The 22,534-nt window shown below is 34.9% G+C and overlaps 1 long non-coding RNA gene across 1 annotated transcript; it reads left to right on the top strand.

Moving 5' to 3' along the window:
* Positions 1-271: 271 nt before the first annotated feature.
* On the top strand, positions 272-21,422 carry LOC141369071 (uncharacterized). The gene is made up of 4 exons (XR_012372619.1): positions 272-1,914; positions 15,265-15,331; positions 15,716-15,827; positions 19,913-21,422. It is a non-coding gene; the product is annotated as an uncharacterized lncRNA (long non-coding RNA).
* The last annotated feature ends 1,112 nt before the right edge of the window (positions 21,423-22,534 follow it).

Raw genomic sequence — 22,534 nt, 5'->3', positions numbered from 1 at the left:
GGCTCCCTTTTCTAAAGTTTTTTTTTTTTTTAAATCATGCACCCTGCCTTTAAGCCAGGTGTATATGACTTTCTTTGGTTAGCCAAATGGGGTTAAAGTTATATTGAATAATATCCTGGGTCTTTTACCCCATTTTTAAAGATCTAATTAGTGCATCCATCCATCAAAAACGAATACATATGGTTATTAATGTCTTTCAAAGTGAAGCGATGTGTTTTTGTAACGTCATTTCTCTTGTAAGCCAGTTATTAAGATTTATTAAGTTTGAAATATAAATGTTTTGATGGGTGGATGTGCTTTTTGGTGCTTCAAAAATGGGGCACTATCCAGTGCCATTATAAACTTGGAAAGAGCCAGGATATTATTAAATATAAGTCAGACTGTGTTTGGCTCAAAGAAGAAAGTTACTAGGATTAATTGAGGGTGAGTAAAATATTTTTTAAGTTTGACAGCTCTGTGTTTTTATTTTAAAGCGGTGTTCAGTCTAAACCATTCTTAGTAACCCCTGAACCTGGCTTGGGCACTTGTGCTTTACACCTGTCTCTAGATGGGAATTTTTGATGTAACAGATCTCACAGAACATACACATGCTTACGCAAACACGTGTTCCTGTCTGTTGAGGTGAGGACTCTTGGGCCAAAAGTTATTTTTTGACCTGAGTTGCCCCTCAACACTTAAACAACCCAACTTAGCGATTGCTTCCTAAAGTGTGCCACACATGTACACGCATACGTGTTCACACCCATCCACGCTGGCAGCAGTTTATCAGGGAAAGTAGAGCTCGCCTCCCCGTGGAGCTCATCTGTTTCTCCACCACCCTACTAACCCCCTGTAGACATTAGTGGGCTTTTTGCATTCCCCACCCGAGGGGCAGGTGGAACACACACACTAACCAAACACCTCCTACCGAGTGGCATTGAATAGGACAGCTGCCCATGAGATTAGGGCCAACTGCTTTGTGAGTAATGCAGCGTCGGCCGGCATCAAAGCCAGTTGTTTTGAAGAGGCAGGATGTGTAAGAGGATGTCCAGATTAAATAACAGACCTATTAATGTCAACCTGACAACAGCGGGACACGGAACAACTTTTGACAACGTTTTGGGTGTAATCATTCGATACACTTAGGTTTCAGTTTAGTTCATTGAAGTGAGTTTATGCTATATAGTTTATAACATTTTATTGATGACCCTTTGTGTGAAAGTCATTTTAGTGATTTATAATGTAAAGAATATTCTGTAAAAATATGGGTCCAAAATATGCACAGAATTCATTGCTCATATGTTTACAAGACAATATGAATTAATTTGGTTTTAATGCAATGGAATAGAGAACCCAATTTTAAAAGAATGATGAATTGGTTTTGTAAAAACACCATTTTTGTATAAATTGCGGTACCAGAAAGGGACTGGATGTCCGCCAGCAAACCATAGCTTGGTCTTTCTGGTAAAGCCGGTTTGACCAAGGAAATATTACTGGTTAGGCATGTTTAGAAAACTGGGGAGACCAACACACCAGCATGGGGCCATGCTGTGGCTCAGCATTTAAAACAAAACATATGCCAGGGACCGGCTTACTGTATCATTTCTGATAAAAAACAGTTTACCAATGTAAATTCATATTTGAGAAGTGTGCATGTTACTCACTGGACAAGTATGAACCTTTAGACTTATACTAGACGTGTTGTTGCTTGGCACCTTTTTGGCACAGACTGGTTTACGGAAAACCTCTGTCACGGTTTTATTATTTCATGTTCATCTTTGTTTCATGACGAGCCATTTGATGTAATTTTGCCAGCGTGTGTGTTTGTGTTCACAGGTTGTGTGGTTTGGGTGGCCCAGTTCAGTCATGATCAGATGATGAAGACCTCGAAAATCTCGCTGAGATGGTAGATGAAACAATGGTAAGATCGCTCAGGTGGGTCGTATCACATTCGTAGGCACCTCCCTTCTCCGTGACCTTTCCATCTGCCCTGCTTATTCTTCTCCAAGTGGATGTACAATCTTTTATTTCAGCGCTCTTTTTATTCGGTCCTGCATTCAGTCCGTAAGACAAACACAAAGCCACACCCACTTTCACTATTCAATTGACTTACTACCGTTCATAAAACTTTCCTGATATAATAATTATTATTATTATATTTGCTCGCTAAGGCTCACACTAAGTTAAGTATTAAAGTATTAGTCCATTTTCTTAAAAGAAAAATCCAGATAATTTACTCACCACCATGTCATCCAAAATGTTGATGTCTTTCTTTGTTCAGTCGAGAAGAAATTATGTTTTTTGAGGAAAACATTGCAGGATTTTTCTAGTTTTAATGGACTTTAATAGAGCCCAACATTTAATACTTAACTCAACACTTAACAGTTTTTTTCAACAGAGTTTCAAAGGACTCCAAACGATCCCATACGATGCATAAGGGTCTTGTCTAGCAGAACGATTGTCATTTTTGACAAGAAAAATTAAAAATATGTACTTTTAAACCACAACTTTTCGTCTAGGTCCGGTTCAGCGCGACCTAACGTAAATGCGTAGTGACGTAGGGAGGTCACGTGTTACATATATAAAACGCACATTTGCGGTCCATTTTAAACAATAAACTACCACAAAGATATTAATTAGTATCAGTTGACATACAACAATGTAGAAACGGTCCTCTTTCAAGACGCTTGTAAACACTGGGGCGGAGTTTCGCGTTCATCCTGTGACCTCTTGACGTCATGACGTATTGCGTGGGGTCGCGCTGGCGCATCACGACCGGATCTACATGACGAGAAGTTGTGCTTTAAAAGTGTATATTTGTTATTTTTATTGTCAAAAATGACAATCGTTTTGCTAGATAAGACCCTTGTGCCTCGTTTGGGATTGTTTATGGTCCTTTGATCCTCCGTTGAAAGGAGCTGTTAAGTGTTGAGTTGGGTATTGGATGTTGGGCTCTATTAAGGTCCATTAAAATCAGAAAAATCCTGCAATGTTTTCCTCAAAAAACATAATTTCTTCTCGACTGAACAAAGAAAGACATCAACATTTTGGGTGACATGGTGGTGAGTGGATTGTCTGGATTTTTCTTTTGAGAAAATGGACTAATCCTTTAAACCTTTTTAGAGGAACGCAGCACGCTTTGTGCTGTGGGCATGAGTGAAATTGCACATTGTACAGTTTGAGATAAAAAATGAGGCAGTTAAATATGAAACTTAAAGGGAAAGTTCACCCAAAAATGAAAATCAAATGAAAGTCATTGTTTACTCATCAGAAATTTCTTTGTTCTAAAAACAAATATATTAAAAAAAAATTGTAACCAAGCAGAACTGGGGACTAGATTGACTTCCATAATAGGACAAAATAATACTGTGGAGGTGAATGGTGCCCCAGATCTGTTTGATTACAAACAATTATTTTGTTTTTAAAGGAAACCTATACAGGTTGAGAGTGAGTAAATAATGACCTAATTTCAATTTTTGGGTGAACTATCCCTTTAATGCACAGGCAAGCACATCTCTCATTTTCTTCTTTCAACACTTCTTAATAAATAGCTTTGCCTCTCATATTACAATTTAAATTAGGCACTGTGTCAGTCACATAATTCACCAGGGAGATACGCCTTCCTACCTAACATTCACAAGCATTCATCTAAGGAAACCTATTACATGCATTTATCCTAGTAAACAAGCAAACATTTGTTTACTGCATAATTGTCAACCATAAGATGATAAAAATGTATATAGCTTTCTGTTTAAAATTCTCCAAGCCTGTATTTACATGCAAGCTTTAGCATAAAAATGAAAAAAAAAATGGTCTGCATGACAATATGTTTGTGTTTTCCACCCACCCTCTTCATGTAAGCAATAATCACATGCACATTGTTACGACAGAGGTAGGTCTTTCTCAAGAGGTTTTTCACACGAATAGGAAGTTTCAGACTTACAAGGAACCTTTATCTTGGTTGTTAACCTTAAACCGTCAATGATGGAAGTCTATGTGACTCATTTGTCATGTGGTCACTTTCTTTCTGAATGACTCTACAGCCCAACAGCCAATGGCTTCAAAAACAGAAAACCTGTCCGTGATTACGTAAAAGCACTACTGCCCCAGATTAAATAACATCAACTGTGCAGCTTCCAATAAGTGTACAAGTCTGTTTTTGTTTTGTGTTTACGCAACATTTGTTTTGGTATGATTTTTAGATCATTGCTCCAGATTTTGTACACGTAGAAAGGCCTGCTACTGTTCGCCACCTAAAACTCAACTGTATTTGTCCTGTAGTGTATAGCACATATATACTTAAAGGGGCCATGGGACAAGACTTTTTTAGGATGTCAAATAAATCTTTGGTGTCCCCAGAGCACATATGTGAAGTTTAAGCTTAAAATACCATATAAATAATTTATTATAGCATGTTAAAATTGCCATTTTGTTTTTACCGTTTTGGAATCCATTTAGCCGATCTCTTGGTCTGGCGCTAGCACTTTTAGCATAGCTTAGCATAATCCATTGAATCTGATTAGACCATTAGCATCGCACTAAAAAATAACCAAAGAGTTTGATATTTTTCCTATTTAAAACTTGACTCTTCTGTAGTTACATTGTGTACTAAGATCGATGGAAAATTAAAAGTGATTTTCTAGGTAGATTCTGGCATAATAATCAAGGACTTTGCTGCTGTAACATGGCTGCAGCAGGCGTAGTGATATTACGCACTGCCTGAAAATAGTCCCCTTGGTTACTTTCAATAACAGGGGACTATTTTTGGGCACTGCTTAATATCATTGCGCCTCCTGCAGCCATGTTACGGCAGCAACGTCCTTGATTATTACGCCAGAATGAGAGTATAGTTCCTAACCATATCGGCCTAGAAAATCACAACTTTAAATTTCACGTCAGTCTTAGTACACGATGTAACTACAGAAGAGTTATTTTTTAGCGCGATGCTTATGGTCTAATCAGATTCAATGGATTGTGCTGAGCTAAAAATCTAATGTTTAACGGTAGGGGAGCTGGAAAATGAGCATATTTTCAAAAAGTGGAGTGTCCCTTTAAAATCAATTTTGCATATGTATTATAGTATATGTTGTTAATATATAATGTATAATATATACACACTTAAAAAATGCTAGGTTATTTTTAACCCAACGTTGGGTCAAAAAGGGTTAAATTAACCCAGAAAAGGTACAGTAAAGTTTCATTGGACGTGCAACCTTTGATGTCAACAGTAATAAATATGGGATGTTTTTCCTTCCGTTTAAAAAGGTAAGCAAATTTATTTCTGCTGACCTAACAATAATCCATTATATGATTTCTTGCATATTATTATTATTATTATTATTATTATTATTATTATTAAAGCTCCACTGTGTATCTACTCCCATCTAGCGGTGAAAGTCTATATGACAACCAACTGAATATTACTTTCTAGCCCCCCCCCCATTCGAAATGCGTTTTAACTCGTACGGTGTCCCGGCCGTGTCATGCCAAGGTTAACATGGCTTCCAGTAGCTACAAAGCAGAAGCAATGAAAAAAATGAACAATTTGCAATGTCCTTTGCCTGTGATCCATCAAAGCACACAGATGTATGTTAAACATGTAAAAAGTCTGATTGTCATGATATGTCCGCTTAAAATCACATACAAAAAGCAACCATAAACGTAGCTTAGACACTCCTTTTTCATCGACGCGAGGAAAAAATCTCACAGGCGCTGTTAAACTTGGTATTAAGATGTGTTTTCGTCGATCAGATCACAAGTGGACGAGAGAGACACATTACGTTTACACTTGGTGTTTAAATCCGTCTCTTTTTGTCCATTTTCGACCACTTCTCTCCAGATTACTGAGGAGATGGTCTGTGGACGAGTCCCTCTCCTCTCATTTAATCATGAAAGGGTGTAATGACGGGTTTAAATGGACGCAAACTAATATTATGTCAGAGTCCAATGCTTATGTTTTAAGTAAACGTTACATGTCCGTGTATATAAAGAGCGTTCTCTGATATTCGTGAAATAAGATCGCGCAACTTTCACACGCTTTTAAAATGAAACGAAAGACGCGCAGATCAGGCGCTTTTATAAATGAAAGGCTAAAAATAGCGCTGTACACTGTGTGTTTGTGTTAGAGGTCAGAAAAGATGAAAAACATTTATCTCAGTAGCTCAGATTACATAAATGGGCGGAGAGACGGCGTGTGGCTGTTCGAACACATTAAACCACATGCGTGGTTACACTAACAAGCGTTATGCATAACCATGCTAAAGTTAGCCAAAGAACTATAAAACTTCAAGTTTACAACATAGACTGTATATAGATGTAAACGAATATGCTGAATTACCTTTGGAGAAGATAGAAAGTATGCAACTTCTGTGTCCCTTGAGCCTCATGATCTTGGTAAACCAACATTAACTTACTCCAATATTGACTTTGGTCTTGATGTTTTTCCTGTCGCGTTGTCGTTTTAAATTCCCGTTTAGCTTCCTTGGCGACGTGTTTTAATGTCCTCGAGAATAAGTGTTCAACAGGCTTTCAAATCAAAGCATTAGATTGCGGGATCATCACGGTGTGCGGCTGTTGTAAAATCCGAAGGATTCAGTCTACGCAGGTCGCATATCCGGGCTGCATACGTCATCAAGCCTGGTTTATTTAAATTAACTGAGCATTACATTCGCAAGTCATAAGCATATTACATCAATTTACAATTAACTTAGAATAATTGTCAGCTTTATAATTGTTAATATTCTGAAATAAGACTGTCTCAATGACGTTTACCGCCTACACATGCAACCTCCGGAGGCTTCAGCTAGCGGCCAGTGTGAGTGACTGAAAGCGCGAAAGGCGGAACTTGAATTTCAGGAATGTCCCTCGTCGGCGAATGTATTTCAAAAATGGAGGCACAACATGGATTCAACCAGTCGAGCGACTCGACCGTATGTATTTTAAAAAGCAGAGTCTACACTTACGAGAATACTTTGATTAGTGGGGTGGAAGTAATTACACATGAATGAGCACATACTTTTGAAAGAAAACATGGGTTTTGCTAAAAATTATCTCAAAAAAGTACACAGTGGAGCTTTAACAAGTTCTTTCAGAATTTTTTGTCTTATTTTTAACCCAACTTGCGTCAAAAAGGGACAAAGCCACTGGGTTGTAATTTAACCTAGGCTGGGTTGTTTTAAACTTTTACTGGGTTAAATATAAACTTTTTTGGGGTTAATTTAACCCAACAGCTGGGCTCGTCCCTTTTTGACCCAACACAAATAATGCAAGATTTTTTTTTTTGCCACAACCCTCTCAGAACAGCCACTGCTATATCAACATAGTATATTTGTTTACCTGTGTGTTTGTGTATCTATTTGTGTTTGCCCTTTTCTCACACTTCTCAGCTACACTTGCAGGAAAGAGAGTGAGCGATGTAGTTCAAGAGAGAGGGAGAGCAAAATTAAAGGGACCTAAAAGCAGAAATAAGAGAAGATGGATGAAACACTAAAAAAGTTTGAATTTTATATCGCATGATTTTTGCATTTCGTTTTTCTCTACACTCTTCAGTCTGTTCCTCTCTCGCTCGCTCTCTATCTCTCGCACTCTCTCTCTGTTGCTGCGAGTTTGGTCATTCTGACGTTGGCGTCTGGGTCGTAGCATCTCTCTTTAGCGCTGCTGGAGAGTTACTCTGTGCAGTCCGTTCTCTCTGTTTTTTCATCTCATCTCAGTTATACAAACGGAGCCTCATATCTTTTATGAATGAAGACTGCTTCCTCTGCGGCTGAAGATTTTTAATAATGCTGATCTGTGATTGGCTGCTCGAGTCCCATTTGTCTTTCAGATGTCATCCTTCGGTAGCGTCGCGTGCGAGGTTCCTATGAAACGGTCCCTTTCTCTAATGCGGATTTCGAAGCTCATTTTCGTAATCGCTATTTTGTCTGTGAAATTGCTTTTTTTTTTTAAATTGAATAATTTCATAAACGGCTCAGTTTTTCCATTTTTCTGCATTTGGCAAACCACAGGAACTGGTTAAATGTTTTTTGCGTATGCGTGTGTTTACAAATGTGTTTGTTTTTGCATGTCTGGAAACACAAGTCGTCCCCTGTCTACAGGTCAAGGGCGTGGGATTATGTGTCAAGTGTCTGTGTCGTCAAGTTGGTTTCCATTGAGCGCATTGCACGTGTGTGACTTGCTGGCACAAAGCTGTTCAACGCACATCATCACCAACATCTACAGCTGTGCTTAGTCACTGAAATGGCATCATTCCCGAATTTTTCCCTGCTTGTTCTCGTAATGGCATTCTTATGTGTTTGGTCTTTGTTTAAAACAAGTCATAAAAAGAGGCTTATGTTTAAAAAAAGACTAACAGCGTTTAAATGATGGGAATAAGTAGTAACACAGGAGTTTATTTATATTTCTTTCCAGCACGCAAAGGGTTAGGTAGTCTGTGAATTCTCCACTGCCAACTCCCAGGCAGTTGAGTAAAGTAACCCGATTCAGAGGGATCTGTGCTGGGAAGGGCACGTATCCGCCTCCCCCTCCTTCTTTTTTCCCCCATTCCTCACCTCCTCCCGTATCTGTGGTTAGCCCCGCCCTTTCAGGTCACGTGACTTCTCTGAAACTCCCTCCTCCCCCTGCCTCCCCCCTTGTTTCCAGTAAACCGCTTGTAAGGAGGGGCTGAGTCAGTCTGCAACCAGCTTCCCTTTGACCACATCTTGTTAAGAATTTGTCAACGTGGACTCCAGGGCGCATTTTTTTTCTTCTTTTGTGATAGATAGATTTGAATTTTTGTCCCTCCCTGGAACGGTCTCTGTGTCTGATTACGTCACACACCCATAATCACTTCCTGTGCTTAACCATGTAAAACAAGAGAGAGAGAGAGAGAAAGAGAGAGAGCGCATGTAAGCAGCTCTCATAATGGACTTTGATATTTTGCGGCTTGTGTGGCACGTGTATTTGTCTTGAAGGATTTCATTCAGGAAAAATAAATAATAACGCACCCATAATTTATTTCTGACCTGATTACAGTCGTCTGCCGGGTCTCCCGGCTGGCACTCGGATTTTTCCGGATAGCATTAGGTCATCGGTAACATTTGCTTTTGCAAACTCACTTGCTCCACAGACCCACAAATTAACATTCCATGCAAATTAAAACGGAAACTGAAGCCGTACAAAAATAACTTCTTAGCTACCTCATCTAAATCTATTAGTTGTGCTTATTTAAAATACACACATATGCGTGTGTACGTACTGTATAAAAGCTGTTTAATTGATTATTTGCCATCAGCAGTGGTAAGCGTTCCAAAAAGTACAGTACATTGTTTATATTAGTACCTCAAAGGCACAAATGTGTACCTAATGGTGCATTTTAGGATCTTTTTAAAGGGTATTGCTCCAGTGACAGCTGGGGTACATATTTTGATCATTTTTTTAAACAGTGCAATTGGGGTCATCATACTATATGTAATGTATAAAATTTGCTCACCGTTTGGAGGCTATTGAGTAGATAAAAGATGAAAATCCTCCACATTTTTTTTACGGGAATTCCCATCTCATATAAATTAACTTCCTGAACTCACTCCCACGAGCCCCCCCCCCACCCATTTCCAACCGTTGCGGTCAGGTATATGTTGATGGTTGATGTATAGGAATGTTGCTGTTGTTACTAACGTACCATTGACGTAAAGGGACCGTGGGGAAGCCAGTGTGTGTAAGCCTAAGTTAAAAGCGCATCGGAAAGAGGAATAATATTATGAGGTGTGACTGTAGATTAAGGAAATACTTTTTTCATGTATATGCGTCAGTCTTGGTAACTAATCATGATCCAGGCTAACTTTAAAGTTAACCATTTCTTTTTTTTATTTTTATAATCTGTACCTTTTTTCACATTACTCTTATAATAAAGGTGGTACACGATGCCATAGAAGAACCATTTTTGACTTTATGGTACCCTAAAGAAACTCTAACATCTAAACAACCTTTATGTTTTGCAAAAGGTTGTGGAAAAAAGCACCTTAAAAATAAAGGTGTTTAAATGTTCTTTACAGTGATGTTATAGAAAAACCATTTTGGTTCCTTAAAGAAACAATTTTTTCTTAAATTTTTATAATGTGAAGAACCTTTTGTGTAACAGAAAGGTTCTACAGATGTTAAAGGTTCTTAATGGAACCATTCGGCCAAAATGTTTTTTTATGGCATCAATAATGGCACCATTATTTTAAAGAGTGTATTAACTCTTTCCCCGCCAGCATTTTTTAAAAAAAGTTGCCAGCCAGCAGCAGCATTTTTCATGATTTTAACAAAAGTTTAATGCCTTCCAGAAAATGTTCTTTCTTTAAATATATAAACAAACAATATATCAGATGAAAGAACAGACCCTCTGCTTTCAAAAAAAAAAAACTTTTCATCCTACCTTCATTAGTTCTCTTGTAATCACCTCTCAAACATAGGTTTCTTCAAAAACACCCAATTTTGAGCAAAAAGCTGAGATAATTCCATTTTTGCGAAGGACTTTTGATAGAGATCAGATGCAGAGCGATCTTTAAAACATACACGGAGTTCTTTCTCTTTCACGTGAGGTGCTACTTCCGGGTTGTATAAGTTGCGGCCACCTGGTGGATAATAGCGGTATTGCGGAAAGACGGAAAATCTTGTCATTGGCAGGGAAGCGTTTTCTCTTAATTGATGAGATATCTCGTCAATGGCGGCGAAAGAGTTAAAAGTAAAAAAAAAAATGGTTCTTTCAAGAACCTTTGACTGAATGTTTTTTGAAGAACCAAATATGGTTCCTCTATTGCACTGCTGTAAAGAACCTTTACTTTTTAAGAGTTTAACAAGAATTTTTTCAGGTTGAATCTTAAAGGTTCTTTATGGAACCATAAAGCCAAATAAATAACTTTTTGAAACTTTTATTTTTAAAAGCATATGCTAAATATACTGTAGTACATGATAAAGAAATTTTGGGGGAAATTATTAGTGTTTTAAGGGTACTTTAAATGCACTTTAAAGGGGACATATCATGAAAATATGACTTTTTTCATGTTTAAGTGCTATAATTGGGTTCCCAGTGCTTCTATTAACTTAGAAAATGTGACAAAGAACCCAGTAACTAAGTTTTGGTAAACCATTCTCTACAAGCATGTGAAAAATTAGGTCATTGAAATTTGGCTCCCCTTGTGATGTCAGAAAGGGCATAATACTGCCATTTAGTGCATTTACCTTAACATACATACTCTGGGGAAACCAAAGATTTATTTAACATCTTCAAATAAAGTTAAAATGTCTGAATCTGTTTCCTTGACACAATATTCAGCTTTCACACTGCAAAAAAAACAACAAAAAAAACAATGCACACATCAAAAGACAAAGAACGGCATAGAAAAAAAACCATAAATAAAAAAGTGCACTGAACAGCACTTCAGAAAGCCGAGGCTGTCTCCCATGGTTTTACTGAAGGTGCACCTTTGACAAAATCTCTTAAATGTAATTGCTGGTAAACGCCGCCCAGAGGGACTGCCAGGTCAAAAGGCAGTGGACTGTGGTGTCTGAACGGTTTGCCAAATGGTAATTTTCCATGTGCATGAAAAAAATACGAACAGGCAAAAAAGCAGTCTGGTTATTCATCCGACATGTCAGAACGCCACTGTTGTGGTCAAGCAGGGATGATTCTCACATCCAGTCATGATTACATGTGTACAACTTTATAAAACACAGAAATAGATGCTTGATTTAGCTCTCGTCAGTGTTCCCGGGCTTTTAGGTTAAGGTTCGGTGGTAACGTCAGAAAAAGTGACTAAGTCGAATTAGTCAGAAGCGCAAGCAATACAACATACTATGAATAACTTTCAGTCTTTATAAACAAGTAATTGTTGGGGTCTGTTATATAGGGACTATGGTTTAGCGTTCGGCGAAGAAACGCATTTGGTGGGTCTATTCAGTGCTTGCAGCTGGAAGATGGGTGAATCGCGTTCGCAGATGTCTAGAGATAAAAGATACCTTTGAAAACAGATAAGGCATTTGTGATTGGACCTGAATGCAGTGATTTAGTCTTGACATTACTCAGCACTTTCACATGACCATTTAAAACTGACTCACCGCTTTGAGCAGAATGATGTGTTTGTGATGCGGATGGGCATGAATTCCAAATGCTTTTTGGCATTTTTATTTATAAATAAACTCTCTATGTCTGACAATCCTGACATTTTAAAAAGCAATTTTTGTGGTGAAAAACCAAACAGATGAATCTAAGAGAAGAGGAGAAATACAGTAAGATGCTTAAAAACTGGAATGCACCGTGCTGTTGCTATTTGCCCAACACTCTTTGTGATTGGACAGAACAGATTCGGATTTTTAAAGTCTGTCCAATGAAAACACAGCTGTTCTGGCTGGTCCTCTGCATCACCCCTCCCTTTCCTCCCCTGCAAGCTTTTCTTGGACCGATTTAATGTCCTTATTAGGTCTGATTTAGTAAAATCCCCTCCCATGCCCCTCAACTATTGTATCAAGTGCTAATGTACTTTTATCTCGGGTGGTGAGATGCATTTTCAGTATATGTACAGTAAATGAATTAAAGATGATGTCATTGGCCCATGTCATCAATATATTAATTGGATTAGCCACCTGTCAGCAGTTTTACCACCCTGTTTCGTCGGTATGATCAGATGTTTATTTTCAATCATACGATGTCATAGCAGTATTGAATGCACTTAAGAGCAAACAAATTTATTGAAAGCATATAAATACATTGATCCTGAGATAATGGTTATTATTTTTAAATGATTTAATTATTAATGGTCAAATAATTACTGAATGCATTCTGAAGATGCAAACATCTACAAGATTTTTTCCATGTCAGTAAATTTTAATTAAAGGGGTAAAATAACATGAATGAAATTTGTTTTCATTTTATTAATACATTACACAATGCATTTAGCCTGGTCTGGTAATCATTTTAATTTTTTTTAATAAAAGTGATGAGAGAAATTATAAAGAGCATTTTAAACAAAGCACAAATCCATCTATACATATTCTGCTTAAAAAAACTATTAACTAGCAAATCTTAAGAAATAAACCTGCTGTGAAGTCCAAGCTTCAAGTGCAAGTTCATTTAAATAAAACAAAATGAAAGTGCATGATTGCCAGATTGTTACTTAAATAAATAAAAGCATTTTACCTTTATATCTTCTGAACATTAATGCTGACTCAATTTTAACATCAAATGTTTTCATAAGAATATCCCAGTTTGTCTTTCCTTGCTTGAACTTTTCTATATTGCGTTTAACCGCCCCTCTTCCCAGCAAAGGTATAATCAGGAAAATCTATGTCATTTCAGTTAAGGAGTCTTTTGTGTGAAAGTGAGGAATAAATCTGAAAATATTTCAAGCATTTCGTGACTCACAGGATTTATCTATAGGCGTCTTGTCTTGCTCCCTGCTGTTTTAATTGTAATGGAATTTGTAAAAGTGTCATTCAAAGGTTCACGGATGTTTCTGGTAAGGGTTAAACATTTGAGCATTGCATGCAATCTATTAGTTAAAATGTAAATGTACTAATATTCTAATGTCTAATGCTTCTAAAAAAATATTCAGCAAGACAAGTAAGTTCATGCAATTGGTAAAAAAGTGGATAGTCTCAGTCTCTCTCTCTCTCTCTCTCTCTCTCTCTCTCTCTCTCTCTCTCATGCTCTTTTCTAATTAGGTAGAATTTTCTTCTAATTTCTGTGATGAAGTCATGCAAAAAATGTACAGGAATAGCAAATTAGATGAATATAAACAGACATTTCAGGGTGCTTAGAACATGTCTGTGCAAAACAAGAAGTGTCATCCAATTTACTCATGGTTTATCAAAGTTAAAATCCATCACAATCTTTCCTTTAAGTAAGATCTGTAAATCCTTAGATTTGTTCTGTTTCATCAAGGACAGGTGATTTTGACATTGCGTTACCCCAAACAGTTTTGACAGTGCTTGTTTTGCAAACCAAATATTTATAATTCTCACAGAGTATGTGGCAACATACAGCAGCCGTTTACAGAATCCTGTCTTCAGTTTCATGTTTAATAATAAAAAAGTTTTTTTATTTATCTGGCAAATAAATGTTCAAATGACTTCATAAGAAACAAAAGAAGCAAATGTTTTTAAAAATAACAGATACTGATTTAATAGTTTTAATGTTTTTCCCTTAGTTTCATTTGAAACAGAATCTTTGAGTGATTATAAACATTAATGTTTTGTAATACCTAAAAGAACCCCTTAAATAAATATACTCCTAAAATTTTAGTTTTAACTTTTGTTATTATTTCATCAATTTAATAGATATAGCACTCAGAAATTTTCATTAAAGTAGTTCATTAGAAAGTTTTTAAATAAGGTTTAAATCTTCATCTATTAAAATATTTCTTATGCAGTCTTATACAGTATATATTTTTTAAAGTGTATTCAAATCTCAAATTTTATTGTATAGGTTTAGGCATTTGTTTATTTGTATAAATTAATAAGATGAAATATTTATTGTAAGATAATCTGACAATAATGTATTATTAAATAACTAAATTACTTTTTTAGAATGAATTTAATTAAACAGTTGCAATGTAACATAATCTGAGTTAATAAATGCGTGGATATATTTTGTAGTATTCATTTCTGGCATATCTATCAAACTATTAAGATAATTTACATAATACGATTAAAATATAGTGTATATTAACTTAATTTCTCTTCACCTGTTGTCAGAGTAAGTAAATAAATATTTACTAATGTTACCTTATTGTTTTAGCCTTTATAAAACCTTAAAAAGATATATTGAAGCAGTTACTCTGAAAAGAGAAAAGCATCATGTGTGTATGTGTGTGAGGTACTAAAAACTAAAAGGTTTATACGTTTTTTTATGTCATCTTTTTTTAGATGTCAAAAAACAATTGGAAAAAATGTTGCGCTCTAATTAATTTATTTAAAAAATGTAAAAGCTCTGTTTAATTTGTTTTTTATTACTTTTTTCCATAAAAAAGATATTATATCATATAAAATCATGAAACACAATCATTTAAAACTCTGAAATACTATTATTATTTTGTTATTAATTTAAACTGTATTATCTTAGTTTTATTTTCGTTCAGTTACATTCTCATAGATTAAGATTTATAATTATTTTTCATCTGTATTTTGAGATGGGGGAATAACAGCGATTTCAGTTTTGTCTCCTAATTTTTTGGAGACTCATTATCACTCAAATGTTGTAAATTATATCTTGCTTTTCTGGTGGCTGTTCTTGGACATATTCATAATTTGAACTCTTTTCATTTTCTTTAGACTGCAGAACAAACTCCTATTTGAAAAGATGCTCCAGAAATCTTTAGGAGTCTCTGCCTGCATCTCTGTAAGTGTTCAGACGAACAAAAACGCTTTCAACAGGCTATTAGTAATAAGATAAATATGTTAGTGTGTTTGGCAGTGACACGTAGTTTTGTTCAAAGCATTTATTACAAATAAATCAATATTTTATTATGATGACACATATAAACAAATACAGCTCTGCCTCTTACAGTTTTTCTCTATCTTCTTCTGACATTTTATATGTGCAATAGATCGGTTATTCAAAGTTAATAAAAATAATGCAAATAACTAAAACTAAACATATTTTTATTACTTTATTATTACTATATTACATTACATTTAGTTCACATTCTATTAAGAAGAACAATGACAAAAGATGTTTTCTGAATGATTTACTGGATCTTTATGATTTTCCTGTCTATTTCAGGTTTCAGATCTGTTGTTTAATGTGTCAGGGATAATCTCAGGACATCATCCAAACCATTTGTGGACTTTATTTTCAGTTCCACGGGAAAGCTGTTGTTAAGACAAGCAGTACGGTGAGTAATTCACAAACATACAAATAACATGCTTATTCCCCAAAAGAAACACATTTATTTAGTATAGCTATATCCATTGCATTTTTCCAAATATTTAACATTATAAAAGCTGAAGCTGACTTGAACAGAAGTTAAGGAGTAAAAACAGACAGCAGATCTTATGTATTTAAATGCAAAAAATCGAATAAATAAGTAAAAGAAAAAAAAACATCATTGCATGGAAGATGCACATATATTAAATGCTATTTTTCTTGTACTTAAATCCCCACCTATATATTTACATGCATTTATGCATTTGGCTTTTAATCCAATGCGACTTTAAGGTATACATTTTTTTGTTGGTATGTGTGTTTCCTGGTTTCGAACCCATGACCTTTTGCACTGCTAAAGCAATATCACTGCTATACAGGAGCACTGAGCTATACAGGAGCACAAAGTTGCACTTGTATATAAATATGCATCAATTAATATTTGCATTCGTAAATTACCATAAATATAAGGTACACTGTAAAAAATACTTTGCTGCCTTAAATTTTTTGTTAAATCAACTCAGATTTACAAGTCATGTCAACAGAGATGAGTTGTCACAACTTATAAAATATAGTTGAGAAAAGTCAACTTAATTTGATAAGTTATAACAACTCACCTGTAGTTATAAAAACTCATCTTTAGTCAAGATCAACAATAGTACGTTGAAATGACTTGTAAATCCGAGTTGATTCAACTAAAAATTTTAAGGCAGCAAAGTATTTTTTATTTTTGTGTATGTATATCTTTAATTATATTAAAAAACTACAGAATATCCATAATGTTGTATTTGTGTTGTATTTATGAAGTTAAGAGGACAGCATGAGCATTTAGACCAGCCATGACTCTGAAGTAAAGTCAGAGGCGGCCATTTTGTATTTTATCCGCCTCCATTTTGTGAAAGTTGCAGCTGTGATGATCTCTCAATTGAGACACCCAAATACTTATTTCACATTCAGATGTATTAAAGTATGATACAAGTATGTTGGTGAAGACTTGGATAGATTGTCAAGCTTAGATTTATCTGTTAATACCAGTTGCACTAGTATATTAAAAAATATTTTTCAACTTTTAAATACCTAGATTTTCATTATGTGGTGGGAAAAGACATGAAAAGAAGTCTTTTATCAAGTGAGTTAAGCAGGGTTTATTACCAGGCCTCTTGCCTGTTGTGACGGTTGACAATGTACTCAAAGTGAAAATGAAAAGATATGTAAATAAACATTCTCTCACTGACACACACTAACAATAGCAAGCCCAATGAGGAAATGGGTAGTTTTGTTCCAGTCAATGTTTATAATGTACTTTTATTAGTTTACAATAATAATATTTATCTTACATCACAGACAGAACATCATTGAATATAATAAATGCTAATTTTGTCTGTGTACATTAAATAAAATAAGGTAACGATCAAAACTGATTTGAAGACAATCATGGTAAAGTGTGTGTGTGTGACAGAAAGAGACATACAGTCAGAAAGAGAGAAAGTAGTGTGTATAAGTAAAAAAAAGAGATTGATAGTGCGAGTTGTGTTGAGAAAGAAAAAAGTGTGTGTGTGTGTGTAGATGAGAGTATGAAAGGATGCAAGAGAGGCAGCGTTAGTCATACATCTAAAATAACCGAATAGCCTTTTCAGTTTGCACCTTACCTGGGGATCAGGTGTATTCTGACACACAATATGTTTTTGTATACAAAGTTACACACTCGTCTCAAATGTTGTCTTTTATTTCACTGTGATTTACCCGCACCTATTCGGACACGCTTTATAATCAAGTCCCTACTGGTGTTTAAACAGCTTTAGTATGTTTAGTAAAAAAAGAAATGTTGTTATATTCAACATAACTGTGTATGGACAGACAAACCTGCACCAGTGTATTCTGTAAATCTGAGAAAAATAAAGAATAAAAAGTAAACTAATTGTGACTTTTGTTTTAAAATGCAATCATGGTTTTAAAAAGCTAATAAAAATGGACAAATTTGCTATAAGCGCAAACAAATATTAGACTGTATTAGTTTAAAATTTAATAATTTAAGTTTTTTACTCTCTGAAAATACCAAACATTGCCAAATAGCTTGCAAATCTTTACTGACCAATACACAGTTTCAGTTAGATGTGCTTTTTTTTAAAAGAATATTTGGATTTATTGTGGATATATATAGTAGACACCTGCCCACGACACCCCATAAGGGTAAGCTTTTTGAAATTGAGATTTATATAAATAAGTAAAAATTAACTACAGTTTATCAATTCACTAGTTAGTACTACAAAATAGTAAACAGTAGTAGCACTTTTATAGTTAATGTAGTGTAGTAATTATGATAATGTTCTACAGCAGTAGCTCTCAAACTTTTTCCACGTGCGGCCCCCTTTGTGTACGGTGCATTCCTTTGCGGCCCCCCCAAAGAAAATTTATGACAAAAACTGTTCTAAAATTTAACATTTTAATTAAACAAAACATATTAAGTTATACAAAGTAGTGCTGTTGGTTAGTAGCCTTGTTTTTTTTAGGTTTAATTACACAGAATTCATGATAAATGAATGTATTTTATAAAATGTCTTAAAATTGGGGCCCCCCTGGAACCATCTCGCGGCCCCCCTCGGGGCCCCGGACCCCAGTTTGAGAACCACTGTTCTACAGTATACTACAATTTTACTATAGTAAAATCTAAAGTATACTACAATGTTTTTCATGTAGGAGGCTACTGTTACCAATTCTTTAAGAAAACATGCAACACTTTACAATAAGGTTGTATTATTTAACATTGGTAAATGCATTAACTAGCATGAATGAGCAATGAACAAGTTTTTCAGCATGTAGAAAGTACTAAAGTACTATAATATTCTACAGTATACTACAATTTACTGCTATAGTAAATATTAAGGTACACTACAATATATATAGATTAGTAGACACCTGCCCAAGATACCCCATATGTGACCCTGGACCACAAAACCTGTCATAAGGGTAATTTTTTGAAATTGAGATTTATATAAATAAGCTGATGCAGGTATGTTAGGATAGGACAATATTTGACCAAGATACAACTCGAAATTTGAAAATCTGGAATTCAAGGGTGCAAAAAATCTTAATATTGAAAAAATTGTCCCAATGAAGCCCTTAGCAACACATATTACTAATGATAAATACATTTAAGATATATTTATGGTAGCAATACCTACCATATACAGTATATCTTCATGATACATGATCTTTACTTAATATCCTAATGATTTTTGCCATAAAAATTGATAATTTTGACAAATATAAATATACTTGTGCGACTTATGACCCCTTGTGAGAGGGGTGTTCATTGTAATCATAATAACAAAAACTAAAGTGTTAAAAAAGGGTTTCTATTATGTTATTGAAAAATGAAACATGTACCCTTGGGATGCACACAACCTTTTTTCTTAAAACTAAATATTTGTATGCAATAAAAAATGATATGACATATATCTGCAAAAGTGATGACACGGCACTAAAGTCCAGATGTGTCACACAGAAGTCCAGACGTTACGAGAGGTTGTTTATGCGATTCAATCATGATGGTTAAAGGAAAACACTACTGCAGACAAACATAATGAGTAAGTCAAGACTGATTGAGTTGCACCCTCCACAAAAACACCCCCCCCACATCCACCCATCCTGCCTTTTATCACGCCTGATCGGGAATTGTGACTCAGCAGGATCTAGACTGGACAGGATTCATCTTTGATCCTGATTTACTTCGTCTGCTTTTCAAAAAATGTTTTTGTCTTTTTTTCACGACCCCCCACCCCCCCTCTCCCAAATGTATTAGTTGTAGCCCTGGGCCCTGTAAGACTCACGCCATCTGTATATATCGCCTCTCCAGTGTCTGTCAGCGTTGTGTTTTAACCTCTGATAAAAAAGCTCTCTTTTTGCTGACCGCCGCCTGCTCATTTGCCGTGTTGGAAGGCCCATAGGGGGGTTAGCTGATGTGGTTATGAGTGTATCACCCAATACCACTCCCCAATGGTTAGATGGATAACTTGATGGAGTGACTCTGTCTCTCTCTCTCTCTCTTTCATACAGAAAGTCTTTGTGATCATTACCTTCAATGTGAACGTAATGGAGCAGATGGTGGCCCCTTATTGGGTGAGTAATTCAAGACATTGACTTATATCTAGGGGCCCGTGAGCAAATGGAAAGGCAAAACGGTGTCTGTGTTTCACTGTGTGTGTGGTGTGTCAAAGAGGGTGGGTGGACGTATAGCGGAAAATGAAAGAGTTAAATGAAAGTAAAGAGAGAAAGTAACAGACAAGTGTGCCTTTGAGCTTTTTTGTCTGTTTTCTGACTGGGAAAACCCTTCACATGCTGTGTGAGATGTCTACCTACAGTTCCCAAAAACATCAAATTGACAGTTTAACTGTGGAAATTTCTATGGTGGTATTCTTTAAAAACAGGTCACAGTGAGATTTAGGGGTGCAGACTTTATTTTTCCTTGTTTGCATTGGTCAGCAGCCTAAACAAAAGGGAATTGTTAACAGGCCCTTACTGCGCATTGACTCATATTGGTGGTGTCACATACATAGACTAAGCTTGAGCTACTTCACTCTCGAACTTAAATGACTTCAATTATCTGGAGGTATCTAGTTGGGTGGCATTCTCCATTAGTGGACGGTTAAACAGTTACTAATACAACACATCTAATACAACTTTGTGAAAATGCATAACTAAACTTTCACACGAGTTTGTTGTTGTCATCAAATGTGGGCTAAAGTTGCATGTTACATTTGCATTGTACACTTGTAATAAGGCACATGGCCTTGTAAAAATACTGTAATAAACTTTAGTATGTACTATAGTAAAATTCCTAGATACTATAGTGTTTTTGATTCATACTGTAGTAAATATGAAAGTATACTACAGTATTTACTACAGTTATCAGTTTACTATAGTTAATATACAGGATACTACAGTATACTTTAACGTAATGTAGTAAGTACTATAGTAAAATTCTTAGATACTATAGTGTTTTAAACCATACCATAGTAAATATGAAAGTATACTACAGTATTTACTACAGTTTATCAGTTTACTATAGTTAATATACAGGATACTACAGTATACTTTAACGTAATGTAGTAAGTACTATAGTAAAATTCTTAGATACTATAGTGTTTTTGAACCTTACCATAGTAAATATGAAAGTATACTACAGTATTTACTACAGTTTATCAGTTTGCTATAGTTAATATACAGGATACTACAGTATACTTTAACGTAATGTAGTAAGTACTATAGTAAAATTCTTAGATACTATAGTGTTTTTGAACCTTACCATAGTAAATATGAAAGTATACTACAGTATTTACTACAGTTTATCAGTTCAATCTAGTTAATATATAGGATACTACAGTGTACTTTAACGTAATGTAGTAAGTACTATAGTAAAATTCTTAGATACTATAGTGTTTTTAAACCTTACCATAGTAAATATGAAAGTATACTACAGTATTTACTACAGTTTATCAGTTTACTATAGTTAATATACAGGATACTACAGTATACTTTAACGTAATGTAGTAAGTACTATAGTGTTTTGAACCATACCATAGTAAATATGAAAGTATACTACAGTATTTACTACAGTTTATCAGTTTGCTATAGTTAATATACAGGATACTACAGTATACTTTAACGTAATGTAGTAAGTACTATAGTGTTTTGAACCATACCATAGTAAATATGAAAGTATACTACAGTATTTACTACAGTTTATCAGTTTGCTATAGTTAATATACAGGATACTACAGTATACTTTAACGTAATGTAGTAAGTACTATAGTAAAATTCCTAGATACTATAGTGTTTTTGAACCATACCATAGTAAATATGAAAGTATACTACAGTATTTACTACAATTTATTAGTTCACTATAGTTAATATACAGGATACTACAGTATACTTTAAGGTAATGTAATAATAATAATATTCTACAGTATACTACAATTTACTGCTATAGTAAATATTAATATATACTACAGTATTACTAAAGTTGATCAATTCACTGTAGTTTGTACTAAAGAATACTATAGTATACATTTGCAAAATATAGTAATTACTAATATTCTACAGTGTACTATTATTAACTACAGTTTACCATAGTAAATAATAAAGTAGGAAAGAGCGGAGCACAACCTAACGCTTTTTGGTTTTGGCTCAATCATTCAAAAAAATATTTAAGTTTAATTAATTATATTTTTACACAAGCAACACACATATCTCTGCTACAAATGAACATTTGAAGTTTGTTTCTAGTACTTACCATTCTTGGACAATTACACCAAACGTGACAGAAGTGCAAACTTTACAAGTTAACCCGCAGGGGGTTAGTTGTAACACTTGCTAAACATTAAGTTTGCAGGCAAATATTTCAATACTATTTTGTCTATAAACATTTTTGTCTATTGAAGTGAATATTGTTTATATATCTGTCTATAATAGACAGGTATCCACACTGTATTCATTCATCCAGCCATTTTCTAACAATAGTTCAATTATAAATGGATACAAATGTCTAAATATGTGAGAAAAAGCAGCACAATTATGACACATTTTTTTTTATATGTGACCCAGTCTGTAATAACCATACTACAGTTTCAAAATCAAATACTGAGATAGTGACCTTCAATTCAAATTTGACACACGATT

The sequence above is a fragment of the Misgurnus anguillicaudatus genome, chromosome 12 (genome assembly GCF_027580225.2).
Source record: "Misgurnus anguillicaudatus chromosome 12, ASM2758022v2, whole genome shotgun sequence".
Classification (NCBI taxonomy): Eukaryota; Metazoa; Chordata; class Actinopteri; order Cypriniformes; family Cobitidae; genus Misgurnus; species Misgurnus anguillicaudatus.
Note: the sequence above shows the minus strand (reverse complement) of the source record. Positions and strands in the feature narration are given on the sequence as shown.